General features: G+C 44.8%; 1 long non-coding RNA gene across 1 annotated transcript in view; it reads right to left on the reverse strand.

The window, feature by feature from the left end:
- Positions 1–7,799: 7,799 nt before the first annotated feature.
- LOC127490221 (uncharacterized) overlaps positions 7,800–12,381 on the reverse strand; it is a 41,387-nt gene continuing 36,805 nt past the window's right edge. The window contains exons 2-3 of the long non-coding RNA XR_016229831.1: positions 10,202–10,373; positions 7,800–9,219 (exon numbers count right to left, since the gene is read on the reverse strand). This is a non-coding gene — a long non-coding RNA (uncharacterized LOC127490221). The remainder of the gene's footprint in view (positions 9,220–10,201; positions 10,374–12,381) is intronic.

Here is a 12,381-nt window from a genome sequence, read left to right on the forward strand (position 1 = left end):
CTCCCTGACCACCTTACCTAAGTCAGAACCTAGTTTTAAGGAAATGCCAGATATTTTCACTTCCAGTTCTTGTATGGGTTGGTGATGTGGGTAATGTCTATACTGGACACTTCCAGAAGATGAGAACTCTATGGATTCGCTAATTTCGCCAGGCACTAAGCCCAGAGCCTTGCACATAGCAAGCACTCACAAACATTTGTGAATGAATAAATGAGAAGAATGGGTCCTGAGGGCTGTTGATCATTTAGTGGTTGCTGAATGAGCCCCAGAGGAGAGAAGTGAGCAGAGACCAGGGGTGCCTAGATGCCATTTCACGTTCAGAGGGTATTTTAAATAGGGGAGGAGATGTTTTCCAAGCAGATGCAAACAGACAAGCAGCGACCATGGCGTTCACATGCGTTTGACCAGCTCTGGGGCAGAGGAGGTGACAAGCCTTTCAAGGGGCCTGGCTGGATCTGCCTGTTGTCAACCTCATTAATGAGGCCTCTTGAAGCAAAATGAGTTCCACACCAAAGCCAAGCTTCAAAGAGCAGTTGGAGATGGGAGTGAGGGAGCCCGAGCATTAGCATCTAGGCTGCTGAGAAGTCCCCTGTGATTAGAAAAGGAAAAAAATGCAGCAATTACATTTTGCTGAGACTAAGCGAATTCCAAATGTGAAGCCTTCATGTTCTCTATTCCTCACGGAGAGAGATGAAATAAGTCTACACGGAAGTAGCAGAAGGTCATTTAAGACCATGCCTGGGAGGAGGAAAGCACTTCTCTCTCCAGAGGGAGACAGGTAGGTAGAAAAAGCTTCCTCCAAGCACTAAAGCTGCAGAGAAATGTTGCAAAACCCTGTAATGGCAGAAGCAAGAGAGAAGCTGCCTGAGACCTGTGGGAGCCTGGGAGCAGGCCCCACCCCTGGGGCTGGCTGCCAGTTGCGCTAGACTTTCAGAGGCCATGGACTTACAAGGAAGGCAGATGGTCAAGCACCAGTGGGGAGTGCATTTCTGGAACCCGTCAGATGCAGTTCAGAGCCCAGCTCCTCCCCCACCTTGTCCTCCTCTAGCACAAGTGTGTGCAGACTACTCGCCCCCTCCAGGCTTCAGCTGGCTCCTCCATGAAAGGGGTATGAATAGTAAGGGCAAGGCCATGGCCAAGTGGCGGGGGAGGGGGGACATGATCACAGCGGTGCAGAACCCCACAGCTCAGCTCTGCTTGCCCGGTGCCCAGTTAACCAACCAACTGGGGTGGTGGAGGAAATTAGGTATTTATTTTGCAAAGTGTAAGCATGGAGTACAGGCAGCTGTGGCTTAATTCCAATTCTTTGAAGGGTTAAGAGTAAAGGAATTTTAGATTGAAGCTGATGTTGAGAGGTGCGTGATCAGCTCCCGGGCAGGACTCTGCTTAGTACACAGAACTCCTGGCCCTCCTTTAATTGGGCGGCTAGCTCTAAGAGGTTCCTTGCATGTTTTTGGAAATTTTGATGATGGTAAAGTGGGTTCTAGCCAGTCTGGAGGCTACACACAGGTGCCTGTTACTTTGTTTGCTCCAGGCCTAGGGTTCCTCAAAAGAGGACTCTGGTCTACCATCAAGATATTGCCCACAGAGGAGACAGATGACCTCAGAAGGCATGATCTGGGATCCTGTGGGTTTGGCTACACCGAATGCACCACTCCCTCAATTCAGTGAGTTCATCTTTAGTAAGAGGTTGATTTGCAGTCATCACAACAGGGCAATGAAAAGTGAAGTGAAAGGAGGGAGACTGAGAACACGTGCATCCAAGACACTGCGCAGCGGCTCTGTTCCACCAGCCGGAGCCAGAGCAGTGAGTCAATCTCTTGGTCTGAGTTACGTGGGGTTGTGAACTGGCTCCCTCCACCTTCTGCCCAAGACTCTTACCAGGAGCTAGTGAATGGCAGACTACACTCTCCAGCCCCACCCCCACTAGCCTTCTGAAAGCAAAGGCAGGCGGGCCAATGAGAGTGCACAGCCAGCCCTCCACATCCATATGTTCCACATCTGTGCAGTCAACCAATCAAGGATGCAAAATATTTTTAAAAATATTGCATCTGTACTGATCATGTACAGACTATTTTTCCTTTCATTTTCCCTAAACAATCCAGCGTAACAACTATTACACAGCATTTACATTGTATTAGGCATCATAAGTCATCTAGAGATGGTTTATGGTGGATGCACGTGAGTTGTATACCAGTGTTACATCATTTTATTAAGGGACTTGAGCATCTGTACGTGTTGGCGTCTGAAGTGGGGCCTGGACCCAGGGCTGACTATACTCACTTGGGATTTGGAAGGTGGATGCAGTAGATGCCATTTCGCTGCTCCACTTGACTCTTTGCTGTCGTTGGCAAGCAAAGTAGTACAAGCACAAGACTTTTCAGTCTTTCTGTATCCATTCTCCAGCTTTCTGGGTATCTGGAGGAAGTGTGAGGTGGCAATGTGGCTTCCCAATATCAGAAACACCCAGAAATGGGTCCCAGAAATGCAAACTGGTCAAGCCACTATGGAAATCAGTCTGGAGATTCCTCACAAACCTGAATATAACCCTACCGTTCGACCCAGCCATCCCACTCCTTGGAATTTACCCAAAGGAGTTTAAATTGACAAACAAAAAAGCGGTCTGCACCCTAATGTTTATTGCAGCACAATTCACAATAGCTAAGACCTGGAACCAACCTAAATGCCCATCAATGGTAGACTGGATAAAGAAATTATGGGATATGTACTCTTTAGAATACTATACCGCAGTAAGAAACAACAAAATCCAGTCATTTGCAACAAAATGGAGGAATCTGGAACACATCATGCTGAGTGAAATAAGCCAGTCCCAAAGGGACAAATACCATATGTTCTCCCTGATCGGTGACAACTGACTGAACACCAAAAAGGAAACCTCCTGAAGTGAAATGGACATTATGAGAAATGGTGACTTGATCAGCATAGCCCTGACTGTTAATGGACAACTTAATACATTATCCCTCCTAGTATTTTTTTTTTGTCTGTTCTACTTAATATGACTGGTTTAATTCTGCAATTATCACACAGTTATTCTTAAGTGTTGAAATTTAACTGAAATGTGATCCCTGTTAAACATAAGAGTGGGAATAAGAGAGGGAAGAGATGTATAACTTGGGGCATGCTCGGGCTGACTTGCCCCAAATGGTAGAGTTAGAAACATACCAGGGGATTCCAGTTCAATCCCATCAAGGTGGCATGTGCCAATGCCATCTCACTATTCCAAGTGATCAATTTCAGTTCACAATTGATCATAATGAAAGGACTAAGAGTCAAAGGAAGCACATAAACAAGTCTAGTACCTGCTAACACTAACCGATAGAATAAATAAAGGGGAGAGTGATCCAACATGGGAAGTGAGATACTCAGCAGACTCATAGAATGGCGGATGTCCTAAATAGCACTCTGGCCTCAGAATCAGCCCTAAAGGCACTCGGATCTGGCTGAAAAGCCCATGAGAGTATTTCAGGCATGGAAAGTCAAGACACTCTGGCAAAAAGATCTCTGTGAGTGAGATCCCAGTGGAAAGAACAGGTCTTCAAAGAGGGAGGTGCCTTTCTCTGAAGGGAGGACAGAACCTCCACTTTGACTATGACCGTGTCTAAACAAGATAAGAGTCGGAGAACTCAGAGGGCTTCCATAGCCTTGGAAACTCATGACTGGTGCATAGGGAGATTACTGATGCCATAAACAGGAGTGTCAATTTGTAAAGTCAACAACAGGAGTCACTGTGCACTTACTCCTCATGTAGGATCTCTGTCCTTAATGTGTTGTACATTGAGGCTTAATGCTATAACGAGTACTCAAACAGTATATTTCACTTTGTGTTTCTATGGGGGTGCAAAAGGTTGAAATCTTTACTTAATGTACACTAAACTGATCTTCTGTAAAAAAAAAAAAAGAAATTATCAATTCTCAACTTGACTCTCACTGGGATTAAACATGACAATAGGTCTGATCTGATTTCATCATCATTTAAAAAAAAATCATCTATTATTTTTCACTTTATGTCTCTGTGTGGGAGCAAACTGTTGAAATCCTTACTTAAGGTATACTAAGCTGATCTTCTGTATATTAAGATAATCGAAAATGAATCTTGATGTGAATGGAAGGGGAGAGGGAGTGGGAAAGGGGAGGGGTGTGGGTGGGAGGGACGGTATGGGGGGGGGAAGCCATTGTAATCCATGAGTCATACTTTGGAAATTTATATTCATTAAATAAAAGATAAAAAAAAAAAAAAGAAATGGGTCCCAGAGTTCGGTAGCCCTAATGGAGGCCTCGGAGGCAGTGTCTCCCCAGTGGGTTCGTTCTGTGGTTTTCTGGGCATATTGACAGGATTTCAGTGATTATGTAAAGTCTTCACCCCCTGCGTTAAGCCTTTTCAAATTTAAGATTTCTAGAGCCATTTCTGTTTCCTGCATTGAATCTTGACTCCTACACTGGGTGTTTGCATCTCTTACCTTCCCAAATCTCAACTGGGTACTACTGTATTTTTATAAATGAAAAACATTTTCTTTTAGAAAAAGCATGACTCACTGCACCTAATAGTGTTATTATTTTTCCTGAATTATTGGCAACAAAAGAAAAGACTGACCAATCCCTTCCCCTCCCCTGTCCATCTCTATATAACTAAGCCTAAGGCAGTGCCATCCCCTGGTAACAGCTGTCCAGACTGCAGCTGTAAAGATAGGAAGGGAGTGATCAGAATCAATGGAGCGGACTTCACAATCCAAACCAATAAAGTGAATCCTGGCTCGGACGTTTTTATGGAATATTGCAAATGGAGACTTGAGAGAGAAGAATGTCTCCAATGTTGTTCAGGAGAGATGGCGCACTGATGACTCAATATTGAGCCTCCCGGTCAGCTCCTCAGCTTCAGCCTTTTAATCAGCAGTGACTCACCGTGCGTCGCTGGTGACGGCGTTCCTTAAAAATAGCAGCTCCCTTTGCAATGGGCTCAGAGCTTTAGGAAGCAGGCAGTAAGCTCACCCTGCATCCTCCTGCTCTTAGCTCAGTTTCCCTAGTGCTACGTCATTCTAACCATCTGATATCTGTGCTTGTGTGGGTGTCACCTCTCTAACTCCCTGGACACTAACAAATTAGCATTCTAGTCTTCTTTTCAGCCTCTGGTGTCACTGCTTATCATATCTCAGTTCAACAGAGCCTGACCATCTCCAGGAGAACTGAGAGAAATTTGTGATAGCTCTAAGTCCAAAACCCAAGAGAGAGCTGGGAAATCCATTAACCACGAGGTCTTCAATGCCCAAAGCTTTCCGTGCAGTCTCAGCAAGGACAGGCACGTATTCCCAGGTCCATTCTTAATTCTCTGCATGTGACTTATTCATAATCACTTATTTTCACTTCATTAGAAGAGCAGTTGAAAAGGCCAGGCTCTTAAGTTCAAATCCCAGCTCTTTAGCTTCCTAGCTCTGTAATCACAGACAAGTTACTTTACCTCTCTGTGCTCCAGTTTTCCGATCTGTGAAAAGGATTCAGTAAGAATACATAATAGGTATGGAATTTAGATATACAAAGTGGGGAGGTTGTTTGGCTCAGAGGTTAAGCCACTGCTTGTTAAACCTACTTGACAGTGGAAGTGCTTGTTTTAAGTCCCAAACTCTACCAGCTTCCTGCTAATTCACACCCTTGGAGGCAGTCGGTGATGGTTTAAGTACTCAGGTCCCTCCCTGCCCGTGAAGTGGGAGACCCAGATTGAATTCTGGGCTCCTAACTTTAACCTGGCTTGGGCCTGGCTTGTTGTAGGCATTTGGGGGAATGAACCAGTGAATAGAAGGTATTCTTCCCTTCCTCTCCCTCTCTCTCTCTCTCTCTCTCTGTCTCTCTCTCTCTCTCTCTCTCTCTCCATCAGTTTCTGTCTTCCAAATAACATGAAAATTAATAAGTAAAAATTTGAGTATATATTAACTGTCATCCATTAGTAGCTATGGATATTTGCTGAGTGTCACAGGAATGCAAAAACGAAGAAAGCCCATTGAACTTAAAATAAGCATCTTTCCTTTATGAATTGTCCGGTCCAGGTACTGTGTTATAGCAACAGAAAATGGGCTAAGACAATAACAAAGCATGTGTTTGAAAGGTTCCAAACAAGAATAGCACCAAAAACTGCTTGCCAGACAGAACATCTTCCTTGGACTCTTCTGTGAGTAAAAAATAAGCTTCTATTCTGTTTCAGCCATTATACAAATATTTCTGCTGTGACACAGAATAGATATTGCTGAAAACCACACACTCAGCAAAATTGTACGTGAAAAAGAATGCTTTTAGGAATATTAGGATTATAGAAAGACCACTAAAAATTCATGCAACTTTATAACTAGAACACTAACAAAAACAGTAATTGGTACCCTGAGAGATAACTTGGACAGTCCAGGCAGGAAGTTCAGCATGGTTGGAGGTTGCCTCAAGGCTATTAAAATACTACTAAAAATAATTATGTGAAATTATAGAGATGGAGAACAGATTAGTCATTGCTGGGGTTAGGGATGAGGGTGGAGGGGGCTGGGCATGGCTACAAAGAGAGCCCCATGGTAATGGAACTGTTCCTTAGCTTTGTTGTGAAGATTCCACTAATCCGTGTAAAACTGCATGTGTGATAAAAGTGCACAGACACACACACACACACACACACACACACACACTGTGCATGTTAAACTGGTAGAATCTGAGTATGTTCTGCGGATTGTACCAATGGCCAACATCAGTTTCCTGACTTTGATATTGTACCAGATGTTACCATTGGAAAAACTAGATGCAGGGTACGTGGGACCAATCTGTACAATATTTTTCTGTCATTTCTTGTACATCTATAATCAAAATTATAAAAATGAACAAAAATGCTGTCTGTGGTTGTGGAAATGATGTAGAGGGGATGGAGCTCTGGGCCGTGGAGCAGTATAACTTGTAGGTGGTCAGGGAAGGGAGTACAGCCAATCTGAGCAGGGCTGGAAGTCTACTTGCCTAAGAAAGGTGTCCAAGGTGTTACACTTATTTTTATTTTCTTAGCATATACCGGAAAGTATTGCCTATGTATCAGCCAAACAAAGGGCTTTCCGCCTTTTTGTTGAAGGTTAAACAGTCATAAGCTGCATCGTAACATTTTGGTCAGTGGTAGACTGTGTGTATGCCAGTTGGTCCCATATCGTGTTATTTAGGGACGTCATAGGTGTCCTAGTTTTCGTACACATGAAGGTGCTTTCTAAACAGTTCATGGGCAAATGAATTTAAAGTGAACTATTTTTGTGCAAAAAACTTTTGAAATCTATGCATTTTTTTCATAATGTATATTTTCATGTACTTTCTAAAGAGCCCTTATATGCAGAGATTTCAAGAATTTTTGTACCAAAATGGGCTTATCTTTTAATTTTCCACAAACGTTTTGAAGTACACTCATTTACGATGATGTTCACACAGTAGCAATCTTGCCTAATGATGCATTTCTCAGAATGTACCTCTGTTATTTAGAATACTACTCCCCGTCTTCAAGTTCCTCTTCTTTCAAAGTACATTAAAATTTTGAATTTGATTTGTTTTCTTTGTTCAGGCTCTGCCTAGACATTCAGCGTGATATACTTGATTGCAAGTGGGACATTTGCTGACCCGAAGCAATAATGTATTTAAGCAACAGAGAGTTTTCTAGGGGGTGTTCAGGTATATTTCTGAGAACAGGTCTCCAGAAGTTGCTAATGTTCCCAGACATAAATGAATGCATGAGGCTCAAGCAAAGCATAGTTGATGACTGCAAAAGCCCTCAACTCCCAAGGTTTTTTTCTTTAAGATTTATTTATTATTTGAAAGTCAGAGTTACAGAGAGAGGGAGAGATACAGAGCGAGATCTTCCATCTGCCGGTTCACTTCCAAAGTGGCTGCAATAGCCAGGTCTGAGCCGGGCTGAAGCCAGGAGCCAGGAGCCAGGAGCTTCATCTGGGCCTCCCATGTGGGTGACAGGGCACTTGGGCCATCCATCTTCCGCTACTTTCCCCAGGCCGTTAGCAGGGGTCTGAATTGCAAGTGGAGTTGCCGGGACATGAACCAGTGCTCATATGGGACCCCAGCATCTCAGGCAGCAGCTTTACCCACTATGCCACAATGCCTGTCCTTCTACTTGGAAGTTGTAACCATCAGGTGCACAGGAATCACCAGAGGCATTTGTTTAAAATGCAGATTACCTGATCTCTTCCTAGGGTCTCTGAATCCATCAGTCTGTGGTGAGGTCCAGGAACCTGTGTTGCCTCATGCACCCGGGGGGATGTTGATGCTGCCTCTGGGAGGACCCCTCTTTGACAAACACAGGTCTAAATCCTCAACAAGGAGGAGGCTGGCCCACTGGCTTTTAAGTAGTGAGCTGATTTCCTGCTGAAATGGTGCGATTTGGCTGAACAGTGAGCTGTGGAAGAGATGCATGGTGACGCTGCTTCAAAGACATAACTGAGCAAACTGAAAAGCGAGTTACAGCGCCGCGACATTGCTTCCAAAAGCTGGGGACTGACAGCAGCTGACAGTCGTGCTGGTACTGGTGTCACCTTTGAATACAAAGAACATTGGGTATTTTGACTTATTTCAGCAGGGATAAAATGTTAGGGAGGGAAATGTTCCCCTAACTAGCTCTCCCCTCTGAAGTGTCGGTGTAGAATAATAATGCCTCCTAGTCGCAGCAGCTTTCCAATCACCAGCTCATTTGAAGCCATCACCAGAGAGATCTTTTAAGTCATCTGCCCTTAGGCGAATAGTACATTTCTTGAAATTCCTTGAATGTTGAAAAATGTACTTTTGAGAAATACATTCCAAGTTCTTTATGGCTTAGGGACATTGCCTTCTCAGGGCATGAGGAGATGTCCAGTGGAAGGAAGAGGGAACACAGGTGGAGGCAAAAGTATGGCTGAGACATCAAAGGGATGTGCATGTGCATACAGTGCCAAGTGCATCTCAGCTTACAAAATCGCAAGACCTCTGTTTTGCCAGTGTCCTAAACATCCATTGGAGGACACCCTTCTCACTCTCTTGGAAATGCTGACATCTGCCTTGTCGATTTTTAGAATTTGGGTTTGAAAACTTTTTGGTTTCTCAAGGACTAAAGGTCCTTGCGTGTGTGTGTTCAACTTTTGGAATGTCCAATGTGCAGAAGATATCCAAGAATGTTGAAAGCATGAAAGATCTCTTCTAGAATGCGCATCCAGGGGGAATCTACAATGGGGTAGAAGGAGGAAAGGAAAGATGGCATCTCCAGTCCACTTCTTTTTTTTTACTTTGAAATTCAAGATTGTCTAATTATCCATTCAGATCCAAGGAGTTAGCCAGACTCCATGAGGTGCCGTGGGACTTCTGCAGGCCAGAGGATAGAACAGATATTCCAGAAAAACCTGGAGATCTTCAGCAAGTAAGACTGAGTCCCGAGGCAGGAGGCCACTCTGATTAGGCATTTGGATCTAATATAATCTAAGGCTGATGACAATGATGGTGTCAGTACCAATTCCTACTCTGTAGACCCTTTAAAATATTCAGTTCAATCCACACCACACTCCTAGGAAAGGGGATCATTTGTGTCAGGAGCTGGTGCTTGCTCTTCGGTGCATCCCCAGCGGCCCCCTGCTGGCGGATGCCCAAATAACATGCTTCAGTAAGTGAAGAAGTGAGTGAATCCCCACCTTTGCAGGTAAAGAAATGGGCTCAGAGGTGGAAAGGTGTTGTATTTGGGTGGCTATTTGGTCTTTTCAAATGTGCTGACAGATACCATGGAATTGGGCTTATTTTCTGTGTTGCTGCGTGTTACTCTGGGCTCAGTATTGCCTCCACGCTCTGCCCATTGTGAATCTTAGCAACCAGTAGGTGGCACCCCCTTTTAACATTAATCAAATGCTCACCCAGTTGCGGCCCCTTCCAAACTGAGAAAATAAGACCCTTCTCAAGTATTTCAAAGTAGCCTCCTGGAAGTCCATCCCAGTGGCTTTTTTAGATATATTTACAATTACTATTTACAGTCAATATATGGGAGAATGGTGTCCCCCCACCCCTTAAAAAATGCAGTCACTCCCTAACCTCTGGAACCCATGAATGTGAGTTTATTTGTAGGAAAAGCCCTTGCAGATGCAATTAAGCTGAGTGCCACAAGGTGAGATCATTCTGGAATATCAGGTAATTAGCTAAATCCAGTAACAAGTGTACTTACAAGAACAGAAGTTCCTGTGAAGCCAGAGCCAGAGGTTGGAGTGATGCAATGACATGGCGAGGGACGCCCAGAGCCACTGGAGCTAGGAATGGCCAAAAAGGATTTTCCTCTGCAGGCTTCAAGGGGGGTGCAGCTCGTCATCACCTTGGTTTCAGACTTCTGGCTTCCAGAACTGTGAGCAAACACAATTTTTGGTATTTGAAGCTTCCCAGTTTATGGTAATGTGTTCTGTCAGGCCCTAGAAAACTGCCACATGTTCAAATAAGTACAACCATGTCAAAAGCAAGACAGATTGTTTAATAAAATCATGAAATTTCAAACTGCAGTACTTAACCAAAAGTTTCAGCGGACTAACCCATAGATCTTTGAATACGGATGCTCATATCATTCGCAAGACACAATCACATAGGAGACTGGCATTCTGATTTCCCCAAAGATAACAAACCTTGTCATTCTTCAAAGATCACACCACTCCCATACATCATCCTGCAACAATGAGGCATTCAATTGTCCATGACAACTTTTCCAAGTGCAGCATTAGTAGCAAAACAGGGCTCGCATAGAGATAAATGTGCGGTACCATCATCTCTGAAAAAGCCACGCTTGTCTTATTTATTATGACCTTGCCTAAGCACTCATTCAAATACATTCAGCAAACACTGTGCACCTAGCCAGTGTCAGACACCCTATGCGGTGCTAAGCAGTAAAGGATGAGTCAGCAGTTCTTGCGGTTTAGCTGAGAAAATCAAAGGCAACGGAGTGACAGAAATACGGAGTCAGGTGCAGTGCAGGTGATGAGGGAGAAAGTGCCGAGTGTGGCAGAAGCACAAGTGAGAGGTGCCCCTTCTGCAGGTGGGAGAGGAGGAGGAGGTGGAGACCTTGTGGACTCTTGAAAGCAGGGCTGGTGGAATTAGGAGCCAGGACACATTGTGGGAGGGAGCAGCTGTAGTGGGAGCATAGAGAGTTGGGAGAGGGTCAGGACGTCTAGATGGGAGAATTCATTGCAGAAAGGCTGAAGAGGCAAACTGGCCAAGAGCCTTGGTGAAGGGGAATGGGGTCTGCATTTCATCCTTAAATCAACAGGGAGCCGTTAAAGGACTTCACATCCATTCCTGAGAGATAGGATCAGATCGCTTCTTGGAAATGAGTTGGCTGGGTGTGGACACTGGACCAAAGAAGAGCAGCAGCAGCCAGGGGAGCAGCTGGCCAACACACGTCAGAGAAGCTGGGCAATAGCAGCAAAGGGGGAGGAGGAGAGAGCCCGAGAGGGTGTTAAGGGGATTGTTTCCAGCACTAGGGATGGGAGCAGGGGAAGGAAAGCAGGATTCTCATGGTCCTCTTGGGGCAGCATTGTGGTGCACCGGCATCCCATCTGGGCGCTGGTTCAAGTCCCAGCTGCTCCACTTTGGATCCAGCTCCCTGTGAATGTGTCTGGGAAAGCACTGGAAGATGGTCCAAGTCCTTGGGCCCCTGCACCTATATGTGAGACCTGGAAGAAGCTCCTGGCTACCTTGACTTCGGCCTGGCCCAGCCCTGGCTGATGCAGCCATTTGGGAAGTGAACCAGTGGATGAAAAATCTCAATCTCTGTCTCTCCCTCTCTCTGTAACTCTGAATTTGAAATAAAATAAATAAATCTTAAAAAAAAAAAGAGTTCCTCTCATCCATATTTGAATTCCTGAAAGATTAAAGACTTTTTTTTTTTTTTTATCTCTGTGCCAGCCCAGCCACTTGTACAAAACAAGTCCTCAACTGGTTAGTGATTGAATCGAACTTCCCAGGTTTCTACGAGAAACTAACATCCCAGGTTCTTTCCATGGGGCTCCTGGAATAGCCTTCACTTTCAAGTATATAAAGCTGTTACGAGAGATGATTTACGGCTCTCAGCAGGGCCTCCTGTTTTTGTTCGTCTGCCCATTGAGCGGCTTCTTGCTGGATTAATGGCCTGGCACATGAATCAGGGTGAGCAGCCGTGCGGAGCTCAGTGCTGGCGGGGGCTTTCAGCTCTCTCCTCACCAGTGCTGCCTTGAGTCCAGGCAAAGGTCAGCCATGTTTGAAGTCCCCCTTAAGCCACCTGCCCCTGTCCATGTGTCTCCCACAGGCCTCAGTAGCATGCATATTTATACTCACTCTGTAGAAAGACTGCTGTTCATGAATCTCTAGCTATAAACCCTAAAGAAA

This window comes from Oryctolagus cuniculus, chromosome 2, assembly GCF_051225735.1.
Source record: "Oryctolagus cuniculus isolate XC-2025 breed Fujian yellow rabbit chromosome 2, ASM5122573v1, whole genome shotgun sequence".
Classification (NCBI taxonomy): Eukaryota; Metazoa; Chordata; class Mammalia; order Lagomorpha; family Leporidae; genus Oryctolagus; species Oryctolagus cuniculus.